Source organism: Salvelinus fontinalis, chromosome 24 (assembly GCF_029448725.1).
Source record: "Salvelinus fontinalis isolate EN_2023a chromosome 24, ASM2944872v1, whole genome shotgun sequence".
NCBI lineage: Eukaryota > Metazoa > Chordata > Actinopteri > Salmoniformes > Salmonidae > Salvelinus > Salvelinus fontinalis.
In genome coordinates, this window is record NC_074688.1 from 44514733 (window position 1) to 44527844 (window position 13112).

The window sequence follows — 13112 nt, forward strand, 5'->3', positions numbered from 1 at the left end:
GAGGTTATGATATCGTTTAGGATCTTGAGCGTGGCTGAGGTGCACCCATGACCAGCTCGGAAACCAGATTGCATAGCGGAGAAGGTACGATGGGATTCGAAATGTACAGTGATCTGTTTGTTAACTTGGTTTTCGAAGACCTTAGAAAGGCAGGGTAGGATAGATATAGGTCTGTAGCAGTTTGGGTCTTGAGTGTCTCCCCCTTTGAAGAGGGGGATGACCACAGCAGCTATCCAATCTTTGGGGGTCTCAGTAGATACGAAAGAGGTTGAACAGGCTAGTAATAAGAGCAGCAGCAATTTCGGCTTGTAAATTTTATAAAGAGGGTCCAGATGTTGCCGCTCTTTCGGAACATCAGCTATCTGTATTTAGGTGAAGGAGAAATGGGGGAGGCTTGGGCGAGTTGCTGGGGGGGGGGGGGGGGGTGCAGGGCAGTTGACCGGGCTAGGGGTAGCCAGGTGGAAAGCATGGCCAGCTGTAGAAAAAGGCTTATTGAAATGATCGAATATCGTGGATTTATCGGTGGTGACAGTGTTTCCTAGCCTCAGAGCAGTGGGCAGCTGGGAGGAGGTGCTCTTATTCTCTATGGACTTTAGTGTCCAGATGTTGTAACTTTAATGTGTTACAGAGTTAATGTTTAAGTTAATTCATTGAGCTGTATCTAAAGATATCTCTTTACAGTTATTTACATATGTAATTGAATTGGTTAGTATTGAATTACGCTTTTGACTGCAAGTTCCAGAATGCCTTGCGACAGGAAGTAGAGAGTGAACGCGCTAGTTAAGTGCAATTAACAGGTGATTATTTGGCTCCTTTGCGCTAGCAGCTTGCTGGCATTGTGCATCAGGATGCAAATGTCTGTTTGAAAAAGCTAGCCTTTGCTTTCCTGACTTCAACTACCCTGAAAAGTTGCGTATCGCAGGGGGCTATTCGATGCTAATGCAGAACGCCACAGGATGTTTTTGTGCTGGTCAAGGGCAGTCGGGTCTGGAGTAAACCACGGGCTATATCTGTTCCTGGTTCTAAATTTGACTGGGGCATGCTTATTTAAGATTGTGAGGAAACACTTAAAAATAACTAGGAATCTTCTAGTGATGGAATGAGGTCAATATCCTTCCAGGATACCCGGGCCAGGTCGATTAGAACGGTTTTGGGAGCGTTTGACAGTGATGAGGGTTGGTCATTTGACCGCAGACCCATTACAGACGCAAGCAATGACGCAGTGATAGCTGAGATCCTGGTTTGGGAGGGCAGGTTGGTTAAGATGATATCTATGAGGGTGCCCGTGTTTATGGATTTGGGGTTGTACCTGGTAGGTTCATTGATAATTTGTGTGAGATTGAGGGCATCAAGCTTCGATTGTAGGATAGCCGGGGTGAGCATGAAAGGGAAAAATGTCATGCTGATCCACTGGAAAGTCATAAAATAGGCCTACCTGATTACTACTTATCAGTGCTAAACTTATATGCCATCTGTAAATACTCATTTTGGGTGCTTGTACTGTTTATATTTAGACGCAGGAGCTCTACAATACTTTTGAGCAAATATTCTGTAAGAGGAACAAGAGCTCAAGCAGTGGAAAATTGCAGTGAGCAACTACCGCCCAAGTCAAACACTGCTTCTTATCCCTTGAACAAATAGCCTACAGCTGTGTCTGTCCCGAGCTCACAAGCACAGAAAACTCTTGAGGGACCAGAATATTTTATACAATGTTGTAAGTTTGCTTGGTCTAACCCAAGTTAAATAGTTGATACAATGTTTCAAAGAGCTTCAGGTCTAACCCAAGTTAAATAGTTGATACAATGTTTCAAAGAGCTTCAGGTCTAACCCAGGTTAAATAGTTGATACAATGTTTCAAAGAGCTTCAGGTCTAACCCAGGTTAAATAGTTGATACAGTGTTTCAAAGAGCTTCAGGTCTAACCCAGGTTAAATAGTTGCTACAATGTTTCAAAGAGCTTCAGGTCTAACCCAAGTTAAATAGTTGATACAATGTTTCAAAGAGCTTCAGGTCTAACCCAAGTTAAATAGTTGATACAATGTTTCAAAGAGCTTCAGGTCTAACCCAGGTTAAATAGTTGATACAATGTTTCAAAGAGCTTCAGGTCTAACCCAGGTTAAATAGTTGATACAGTGTTTCAAAGAGCTTCAGGTCTAACCCAGGTTAAATAGTTGATACAATGTTTCAAAGAGCTTCAGGTCTAACCCAGGTTAAATAGTTGATACAGTGTTTCAAGTTCGTTGCAGACAGGCCATGCATAGCCAATGCAATTTCTAGGGATATTTTACTTATTTTTTTTATTTTTTTTAAATCAGGATATTTTCTACCTGCCAGCTGCAGTTTTTATATGTTGGATCTTTTTAGAAATTTGGCAATAAAAGTTTAGGTTTCTATCATTTTAATTTAGACAGAATTTTGATTAACCACATGACAATGATTGAGATGCGTCTTTATGTGCATATAAAAACCATAGCTGGCACACAAATCGGTAGAAAATATAAATTGGAATGCCACATGAGAAAAGGTGGTCCTCCTGCCGCCTATTACGGTAACTTCCGGAGAATAATGGCAGAATCTGAGAAAGCCAGCAGGAGGAGACTGGTTGGGTCAGGTTCATGTTTAGATCTCTGGCTCCCTCGAGTCATTTGTGTCTTATTTCATCAAACAGTAAGCTTAAAGCATCAGACAAGGTCAACGCATATAGTTGATTTTATTAAAAACACACAGGGTGTGTCATGTGACTCATTTCAGGAAACTAGGCATAAGTCCCGCATCACTACTAGAGGCATTTAAATGTAAAACATTTTTGCAAAATGCGTTTTATGGCAGAAATCCCTTCTTGACCATGTGACCTTTCATGTGCCTTAATAACAAACTTGTATACCATCTGTAAATACGAATACAATTGTTAAATTACGAGCCTAGTTTGGTTAACCACGGAAAAAGCCAGGAACCTTTCCCATTAGCCATGATTGGCAGATATAATGGATGTGCAGGAAATGCCCGAGAGAGGAGTTCGGATTGGTCTGCCAAGTAGCACGCTTCTGTCTATAACATAAGGAATAAATGATGGATACAGAAGCCAATATAAAAGTGTTGAAATAATGGGCCTTACTAAGTTACAGTATTAAGACTAAACAGGATGCGCTCTTTGGGCCTACAGCTCAATGGTGGTTATACAAGGCTGCGATACTAAGCATGCTGTACTAATGATAAATGACGATTATTATTATTATTACAACAATGACGATCAAGGAACAAGAAGGAGATCAAGGAAAAGGGAGGGTTATTAAAAATTCAGACAATTTGTAAGTGTAAACACTGAATAAATTCTAATACCAGTGAGGCTGGTCTAAAGAAAAATAGTGTAAAACATTTATTACAGCATAGCAAAGATTTAAAACCCGCAGAATTTGTAAATGTGGTTGCGTGAGGCTTTGAGCTCACGGAATCAGTAGGCTATTAAACTCTCAAACAGGCAACAGATGCAGAGACGTCTCCAGAGATGTTCGATCGGGTTCACGTCCGGGCTCTGACTGGGCCATTCAAGGACATTCAGAGACATGACACGAAGCTACTCCTGCGTTGTCTTGGCTGTGTGCTGAGGGTCGCTATCCTATTGGAAGTTGAACCTCCGCCCCAGTCTGAGGTCCTGAGCGTTCTGGAGCAGGTTTTCATCAAGGATCTCTCTGTACTTTGCTCCGTTCATCTTTCCCTCGATCCTGACTAGTCTCCCAGTCCCTGTCGCTGAAAAACATCCCCACAGCATGATGCTGCTACCACCATGCTTCACCGTAAGGATGGTGCCAGGTTTCCTCCAAACATGACGCTTGACATTCAGGACAAAGAGTTCGATCTTGGTTTCATCAGACCAAATAATCTTGTTTAGTCCTTTAGGTGTCTTTTGGCAAACTCCAAGCGGGCTGTCATAAGCCTTTTACTGAGGAGTGGCTTCTGTTTGGCCACTCTACCATAAAGGCCTGATTGGTGGAGAGCTGCAGAGATGGTTGTCCTTCTGGAAGGTTGTCCCATCTCCACAGAAGAAATCTGGAGCTCTGTCAGAGTGACCATCAGGTTCTTGGTCACCTCCCTGACCAAAGCCCTTCTCCCCTGATGTTTGGCCGGGCAGCCAGCTCTAGGAAGAGTCTCGGTGGTTCCAAACTTCTTCCATTAAAGAATGGAAGTCACTCTGTTGTTGGGGACCTTCAATGCTGCAGAAACGTTTTGGTACCCTTCCCCAGATCTGTGCATCGACACAATCCTGTCTCGGAGCTCTACAGACAATTCCTTCGACCTCATGGCTTGGTTTTTGCTCTGACATGAACGGTCAACTGTGGGACCTTATATAGACAGGTGTGTGCCTTTCCAAATCATGTCCAATCAATTGAATTTACAACAGGTGGACACCAATTATAGTTGTAGAAACATCTCAAGGATGATCAATGGAAACAGGATGCACCTGAACTCAATTTTGAGTCTCATAGCAACGGGTCTGAAATCTTATGAATGTAAGATTTGTTTTTATTGCTTAATAAATTTGCAAACATTTCTAAAAACCTGTTTTTGCTTTGTCATCAGGAAGTATTGTCTGCAGATTAACGAGGATATTTTTTTTATTTAATCCATTTTAGAATAAGGCTGTAACGTAACAAAATGGTGGGGGGGGGTACAATGAAGGGGTCTGAATACTTTCCAAATGCACTGTACATACACAAAGAGAACACATTACACCCTTTTCCCTGCATAGTGCACTACATTTGACCAGTGTTGGGGGTAACGTGTTAAAAAAAGTAACGTGTTACGTAATCAAATAACTTTGGAGTTGTGTTACTTTTTCATATCGGCTAATATTACAATTACCTTGTCAAACAACGTGTCCATTACGATCAGAATCATATTTCTGCAGAGTGAGTGTTTGAATAGAAATGAAGAGGGATTGTGAGCTTCGCTTCACACACCTATTGGTTTCATACAACACTAACAGACTTCCTTGTTGGTTTTGGGTCGAACTCAGGTAGAACAGTGACCTCTAACACAAGTCCTCCACTTGTGGTGTGGTAGCCAACGCAACCTTAAATATGCCTGACCGTTTCTCCAGACAGTGGAAGAACTGCTCTGGTGCGCTCAAATGAAAACAGAGACGTGCTTCAGCCGCACGAGAAAGAGGTGCGCTGTTTGAATTAGGGCAAGGTAACCGATCTTTGGTTAAAACTTGCGCAACTCGCCTTGCTCCCTCTGACAGTCAAAACAAAAACGATGAGATTTCGGGGGGGGTTTTTCTTCATGAAAGTAACTAAGTAATATAACATGTTACTTTTCAAACAGGTAAAATCTTATTCAAAATGTAACAATAAATATTAACTTTTCAAGGGCCTCCCGGGTGGCGCAGTGGTCTAGGGCACTGCATCGCAGTGCTAACTGCGCCACCAGAGTCTCTGGGTTCGCCCCCAGGCTCTGTCGCAGCCGGCCGCGACCGGGAGGTCCGTGGGGCGATGCACAATTGGGCTAGCGTCGTCCGGGTTAGGGAGGGTTTGGCCGGTAGGGATTTCCTTGTCCCATCGCGCTCCAGCGACTCCTGTGGCGGGCTGGGCGCAGTGCGCGCTAACCAAGGGGGCCAGGTACACGGTGTTTCCTCCGACACATTGGTGCGGCTGGCTTCCGGGTTGGAGGTGCGCTGTGTTAAGAAGCAGTGCGGCTTGGTTGGGTTGTGCTTCGGAGGACGCATGGCTTTCGACCTTCGTCTCTCCCGAGCCCGTACGGGAGTTGTAGCAATGAGACAAGATAGTAATTACTAGCGATTGGATACCACGAAAACTGGGAAGAAAAAGGGGATAAAATTTATTTTATATATATATATATATATATATATATATATATATATATATATATATATATATATATATATATATATATATATATATATACATTAACTTTACAAGTAACTAATTTCAACACTGATTTTGACTAGAGCCCTGTGAGTTACTTGACAGTTGTATAGGCCAAAATAAAAGTATTTTGTCTAGCACACACACAACTTCCTGGGAGTTAAGGAAGCACGGTAATAACTGCAAGGACATTTAATCATTCATTCAAAACACACCTCAGCCAGGGTTCTTTATTTAGGGAGGAAAAAGCCTTTAGCATCTCGAGGCTAGCACATAAATTAATTCTCCTCTGTCAAGATGGAAGGCACAGACAGAAGCTCTGACACTAGTACTTTGTAAATATGTATGTATTGTAGGTACTTAGTTGTATTCGTTGGTATTAGTAGTTGTGGCATTTGCTGTGGAAGCAGTTGTTGGTATTAGTTGTGGGCAGCAGTAGTTGGTAGCGGCAGGCTAGCTTTTTCAAACAGAAATGTGCATCCTGTAGCACTAATTCCAAAAGGTTTTGGGACACTAAAGTCCATGGAGAATTAGAGCACCTCCTCCCAGCTGCCGACTGCACTGAGGCTAGGAAACACTGGCACCACCAATAAAACCACGATAATCGATCATTTTGATAAGCCTTTTTCTATGACTGGCCATGCTTTGCACCCCTAACCCGGCCAACAGCTCAGAACCCCCATGCAGCAATTTTCTTTAGGCCCAGTTAATGATAGTGTTATCATAGCATTACAGCCACATCAACTACTGCATTACAAAGCTATCAGCAAAGTAGCAGCCTATGATAATTATATGAATGTTTCTATATAATAGAACTTCATTAAAATGTACAGCAGACTACTATTACAAAGCTATCAACAATGTAGCAAGCAGCTTACATAGTAGTCATGAATGTTTCTATATTGAAAATAACAGTCCTTCAAAAAATGTGGGATTTGGTACTAGCATAAGGAGGTCAATAACAGTGAGTAAAAAGGGACATTAAAAGCTGATGACTGTTCAGTTTATGATACAATCCTCTGCCCCCTTAGTGGGCACACACACACAGTGGGGCAAATAATGATTCTTAAGCTGTTAGCATGTATCAGGTCGGCTGGCGCCAAGCCAAACTCGACGAAACGAACAAGTGTGTGCTTCCATACTCCCTTAAAAAGATCTTCGCTCGAAAAATGAGAAAAGAGTAGCAATAGCACTGCTTGTCCATGTTGATACATGGTAGCTAGAAAACACTTCCTTGAAATAGTCCTACTGAATCTAAGATAACTCTTAGATGTTTTTGATGAGATCAGTCGCCATATTTTACATCTAACTAAAGCTGTTTGGTGCAGTATTTCTCGATAATAATAATAAAAAAGTGCATGAAAACCAGTTGCCTCTGATTGAATGACAACAAAGACTTTATTGAAGAATCCCTATAGGTGACCAAACACCGACGAAAGGGCGTAGACTTCGGCTAACTCATTAGAGCTGGGGGCCTGAGAGAACTGACTTCTGCTGCAGCAGGCCTGGAGGACAGCTCATTAGAGCTGGGGACCTGAGAGAACTGACTTCTGCTGCAGCAGGCCTGGAGGACAGCTCATTAGAGCTGGGGGCCTGAGAGAACTGACTTCTGCTGCAGCAGGCCTGGAGGACAGCTCATTAGAGCTGGGGACCTGAGAGAACTGACTTCTGCTGCAGCAGGCCTGGAGGACAGCTCATTAGAGCTGGGGACCTGAGAGAACTGACTACCGCTGCAGCAGGCCATGGAGGACAGCTCATTAGAGCTGGGGGCCTGAGAGAACTGACTACCGCTGCAGCAGGCCATGGAGGACAGCTCATTAGAGCTGGGGGCCTGAGAGAACTGACTTCTGCTGCAGCAGGCCTGGAGGACAGCTCATTAGAGCTGGGGACCTGAGAGAACTGACTACCGCTGCAGCAGGCCATGGAGGACAGCTCATTAGAGCTGGGGGCCTGAGAGAACTGACTTCTGCTGCAGCAGGCCTGGAGGACAGCTCATTAGAGCTGGGGGCCTGAGAGAACTGACTTCTGCTGCAGCAGGCCTGGAGGACAGCTCATTAGAGCTGGGGACCTGAGAGAACTGACTTCTGCTGCAGCAGGCCTGGAGGACAGCTCATTAGAGCTGGGGACCTGAGAGAACTGACTTCTGCTGCAGCAGGCCTGGAGGACAGCTCATTAGAGCTGGGGACCTGAGAGAACTGACTTCTGCTGCAGCAGGCCTGGAGGACAGCTCATTAGAGCTGGGGACCTGAGAGAACTGACTTCTGCTGCAGCAGGCCTGGAGGACAGCTCATTAGAGCTGGGGACCTGAGAGAACTGACTTCTGCTGCAGCAGGCCTGGAGGACCGCTCATACACACCTCTCTCTCTAAGTGGGTCACACACAATTATGTTAAGTGGCCATGTGAATACTAGCCTCCCCTTTGCTAGAGTACAAACACTTAAGGGTCCTCTCACTGACCTGCCAGCCCAGCTCCCGTCCAAGTCCCCCGTCTACCCTACACCCACGCAGTGCTATAATGCAGCCAGCAGTGTGGCGCTAACCACAGGCAGGCAGGGTTATAGGCAATTACACTACTCACAGTCATTGCCTCCTCTCAAGATCTGACTGCAGTGGCCCAACGGCAAGAGAAAACAGCCAGGAATACAGCACCCTGAAAAATAAGTGGACCACTTTCTACTACTACAGAATTGGTGTCAGTGAGAGTCAGGGTGAGAAATAATTTATTTTGATTTTTTTTTTTATGACTTCCTTCATTTAGCAAGAAATAAAGATGAGAGCAATAGAGAGAGACAGAGAGAGAAGGGGCGTATTTGTTTTTTTAACATTGGGGGGGGGGGGGGGGGGGGAATTATGGCGGAGGAGTTGCAGACACCTATAGATGGAGAAGATGAGTCGAGTCAAAGGTAAGGTCAAGGATGCCTTCAAAATGGCACCCTAGTCCCTATTGGCCCTGGTTAAAAGGCACCCTATTGGCCCTGGTTAAAAGGCACCTTATTGGCCCTGGTTAAAAGGCACCCTATTGGCCCTGGTTAAAAGGCACCCTATTGGCCCTGGTTAAAAGGCACCCTATTGGCCCTGGTTAAAAGGCACCCTATTGGCCCTGGTTAAAAGGCACCCTATTGGCCCTGGTTAAAAGGCACCCTATTGGCCCTGGTTAAAAGGCACCCTATTGGCCCTGGTTAAAAGGCACCCTATTGGCCCTGGTTAAAAGCAGTGCACTATATAGGGAATGGGGTGCAGACATAAGTCAAGTGCTCTGAGGAAACAGAGATTGGTCTTTACTCAGTCATGAGGTCACAAAGACAACATCCTTAGCTACAATACTTAGGAACTATGACGTTACACTACTGGTGAACATGATCAATTCCTCCAAATGTCCACCCCAAATGCAAATGACTTTCAATATCCTCAGGCAATAATCGTGCATAAGAACAAAATCTGACAAACTGAGATCAGAGAGGAGTTTCACTTGAAAATGTTTCTGACGTTCAACCTCAACACAGTACTGAAACAAGCCCAAATAGTTGTGATAGTTTTGTTTCTCAGTTTCGGGTGATTATAAACAGCACAACCGCCTTCCTGAGTCTGTCCCAACAATCAGTAGCCTACTCTCGGCAGCTGTAATGACCCCTCTTATATAGGACACCTGGACTGGAAAAAATACTGTATCTGGGGCTAAATGTAGATTATCAAGAGTAGAAGCGCTGCTCTAAAGATCAGTTATCGTATAGATGGTAATAAATAAGACAGGATAACTGATCCTAGATCAGCGCTCGTATTCAGAGACCCTGAACACATACAGCCCGCGGTTGTTCACTTCACTCATTTGTGAACAACTTGGACTGAACGTAATCATTTAAAATGTCTTTCACAGGAGTCATAAAACTGAACTTGGTGGAGGCTTGGGTTAGTTAAGAAAAATCTAAAATATATTTTGATTTGTTTATCACTTTGTTTTACTACATGATTCCATATGTGTTATTTCATAGTTTTGATGTCTTCACTATTATTCTACAATGTAGAAAAAACAAAGAAAAACCCTTGAATGAGTAGGTGTGTCCAAACTTATGACTGGTACACATACACACACAAACACACACACACACACACACACACACACACACACACACACACACACACACACACACACACACACACACACACACACACACACACACACACACACACACACACACACACACACACACACACACACACACAAACACACAACAGATGTGAAGAGGGCACAACAACATGTTTCCCCCCTCAGGAGACTGAAAGATTTGTCATGGGTCCCCAGAAACTCAAACAGTTCTACAGCTGCACCATCGAGAGCATCCTGAGCGGTTACATCATTGCCTGGTATGGTAATTGCTCGGCATCTGACCGTAAGGAGCTACAGAGGGTAGTGCGAACGGCCCAGTACATCACTGAGGCCAAGCTTCCTGCCATCCAGGACCTCTATACTACTCAGTGTCACACTGGTGCTACTCGCTCTATTATCTATGCATAGTCCCTTAATATAGAAAAGGGCAGCACGCTGGCCCTTAAAAGTACACAGTGAGCTAACATTAATGACATGCATATCAATCTCTCATGGCTCAAAGTAGAGGAGAGATTGACTTAATCTCCACTTGTTTTTGTAAGAGGTGTTGACAAGCTGAATGTACCGAGCTGCCAGTTTAAAATACTTGCACACAGCTCAGACACACATGCATACCCCACAAGACATGCCACAAGAGGTCTCTTCACAGTCCCCAAGTCCAGAACAGATTATGGGAGGTACACAGTACTACATAGAGCCATGACTACATGGAACTATTCCACATGAGGTAACTGATGTAGCGGTAGAATCAGATTTTTTTTTTAAACGGGTAAAATTACAACTTATGGAAAAACGGGGACTGTTAAGAGACATGCATACACATTCATTGTGATATTGTTGTATGGTGGTATTAAACATTTTGTATTCTAGATATGTAATGGTATAATAATATATGTACTGTTTTACATCTATTGTTTTTTTAAGTAATGTAAGTGCTTTAATATGTTTGGACCCCAGGAAGAGTAGTGGGGATTCATAATAAATACATGAACAAATTACCTCGACTAACCTGTACCCCTGCACATTGACTCAGTACCCCCTGTATATATATATATATATATATATATATATATATATATATATGTTATTTTGTTGTGTTACTAAAATAAATATATATATATAAAAAATCTTATACACACACACACACACACACTTTAGTATATTTAGTCAATATTTGCTTAACTATTTCTTGAACTGCATTGTTGGTTAAGGGCTTGCAACTAAGCATTTCCACGGGAAGGTCTACACTTGTGGTGTTCGGCGCATGTGATAAATAAAATGTGATAAGAAAAAGACTATGCAAAGAACATTGTGATTGCCATTTAATTTTCTCTCTGTACCGAAATCGAACCGTGGACTTAAACCGCAATAGTACCGAACTATGGTTTTGGTGAACCTTCACACTCCTAGTTTTAACCGGTTTTAAGACAGTTGCAACCTACAGCATTTCTCGGTGACAAGACGTTTGTGGCGTCCATCTTCCGTTTACACACAGGTGTTCAGAGAACAGATAACACAGGTAGTCCACTCCATCTTCCGTCTGTTTTCCGTAAACAAGGGTTGTAAACCCTAAACATGTGTTCTCAAAAACGTACCGCAAGCGATGCGTGTTAATGTTTAGCCTTGCGTCGGGGGTTTTAACAAAACTCCCCGGTCAGACACATACTATCGTCAATACTAGGCGGTAAAGCAGTTAGCGTCTATGGTAAAAGCCAGCTACAGGTGTTGTAGTAGGCCGTTTAATAGCGAGCTAAAGTTAGCTTTAAATGGCCTACCTACAACACATGTAGCTATTACCTCGCTAATAGCGAATATTAACAAAAACAACATGTGAGAGTAACATTCACACTGACGATGGCTACGTTAGGATAACTTAACTTTGTATAGCAATCGATTAGCTTCCTAGCATTAACGTTACACAAGTCAAGACTGTCTTATGTAGCTAAGTTAGCTATCTATGCTAGTTGCTAATTAGCACCAAATGTATGTCACCAAATGCTACTCACCACAGTTGTTCCTTGTTCGGCGGCAGCAATGTGATTAATGGTGATGAAGTTAGCTAGTTACTGTAGGTAGCTATAATCGTCGAAGATAATTAGTTAGCACAGGCAAGCAGCACCTGATACTGTTGTAGTTAGCTTGACAGCTGGATAGCTACTCTACCTAACGTTAGCTAGCGAAGTTAACTCACGTTAAGTAGTCAGTCAGATTCAGACCGCAAGAAGACTTTGGGTATGTGACATGTTTCGCAGAGAAGACGTGTTTAAAGTAAGTATTTCGAGATTTTCTCTGTCCCAAAATGCCAAATGACCAGCTATTCTTGACACTTTTGTAACCGTCAACCCAGCACCAGTCCGTACATAACGCAACCGTCTCTCGCACTGACTCGCAGAAGAATGTACACAAATCTTTGTACGCATGCGCATCATAGACATTTCACTGTAGCACACATCCAGATATTTGTTTTTTGAAGCCAGGTTTGCTGTTCACTTGTGCTATATGAGATGTGGGAGTTTCAATGTTTCTTATAAAAACAAGAAGTGATTCAGTCAATCTTTCCTCAACTGTTAGCCAATATAGATTAGCTTGCATAGTATTAATATTTGTTTTTATTTTATTTTATTTCATCTTTATTTAAGCAGGTAGGCTAGAACAATTTAGCAATTTTCAACTTTTCAGACTACCTTGGCAACTTTTTTTTAATCAAACAGCATATAGCAACATATTTAGCTACTTTAAAAAATATATATTTGGAACTTTTACGCAACTTTTGAAATGTGACTTAAATGCTAAAATGCACGCATTTTCCCTCTAAATTACACAAAAACGATTTTCCCTGTCACACACTCAGTCACAACACACGTGCCTGGCTGCAAAAGTGCATTGTGAGTGACGTCAGCAGCAGGCGCTCAACTCGTGCACAGGCAGCAGCAATTCCAGCAACTTGCAAATCATTGTTGGCTGCAGCAGCAGCAGTAGTACGGGTTCGACGAGCCAAACCCAATGAATATAGTTGGTCACGAATGTTTGAACTTGAACAGAACTTACAACATCAATCAACATGTCTCAATCAAAATTGTACAGCCAGAAGTACAGAAAAGTCTGTACCTGAACAAATGTCAA

The 13112-nt window shown here is 43.0% G+C and overlaps 1 protein-coding gene across 2 annotated transcripts in view; it reads right to left on the reverse strand.

The window, feature by feature from the left end:
- Window positions 1-12385, reverse strand: part of fndc3a (fibronectin type III domain containing 3A) — a 197957-nt gene extending 185572 nt beyond the window's left edge. The window contains exon 1 of one of the 2 annotated variants that reach the window (XM_055880773.1): window positions 12181-12385. The gene's annotated coding sequence lies outside the window, so the exon portion shown is untranslated. Of the gene's footprint in view, window positions 1-11995 lie in introns of both variants that reach the window. The other variant, XM_055880772.1, reaches the window with a different exon arrangement.
- Window positions 12386-13112: the final 727 nt, after the last annotated feature.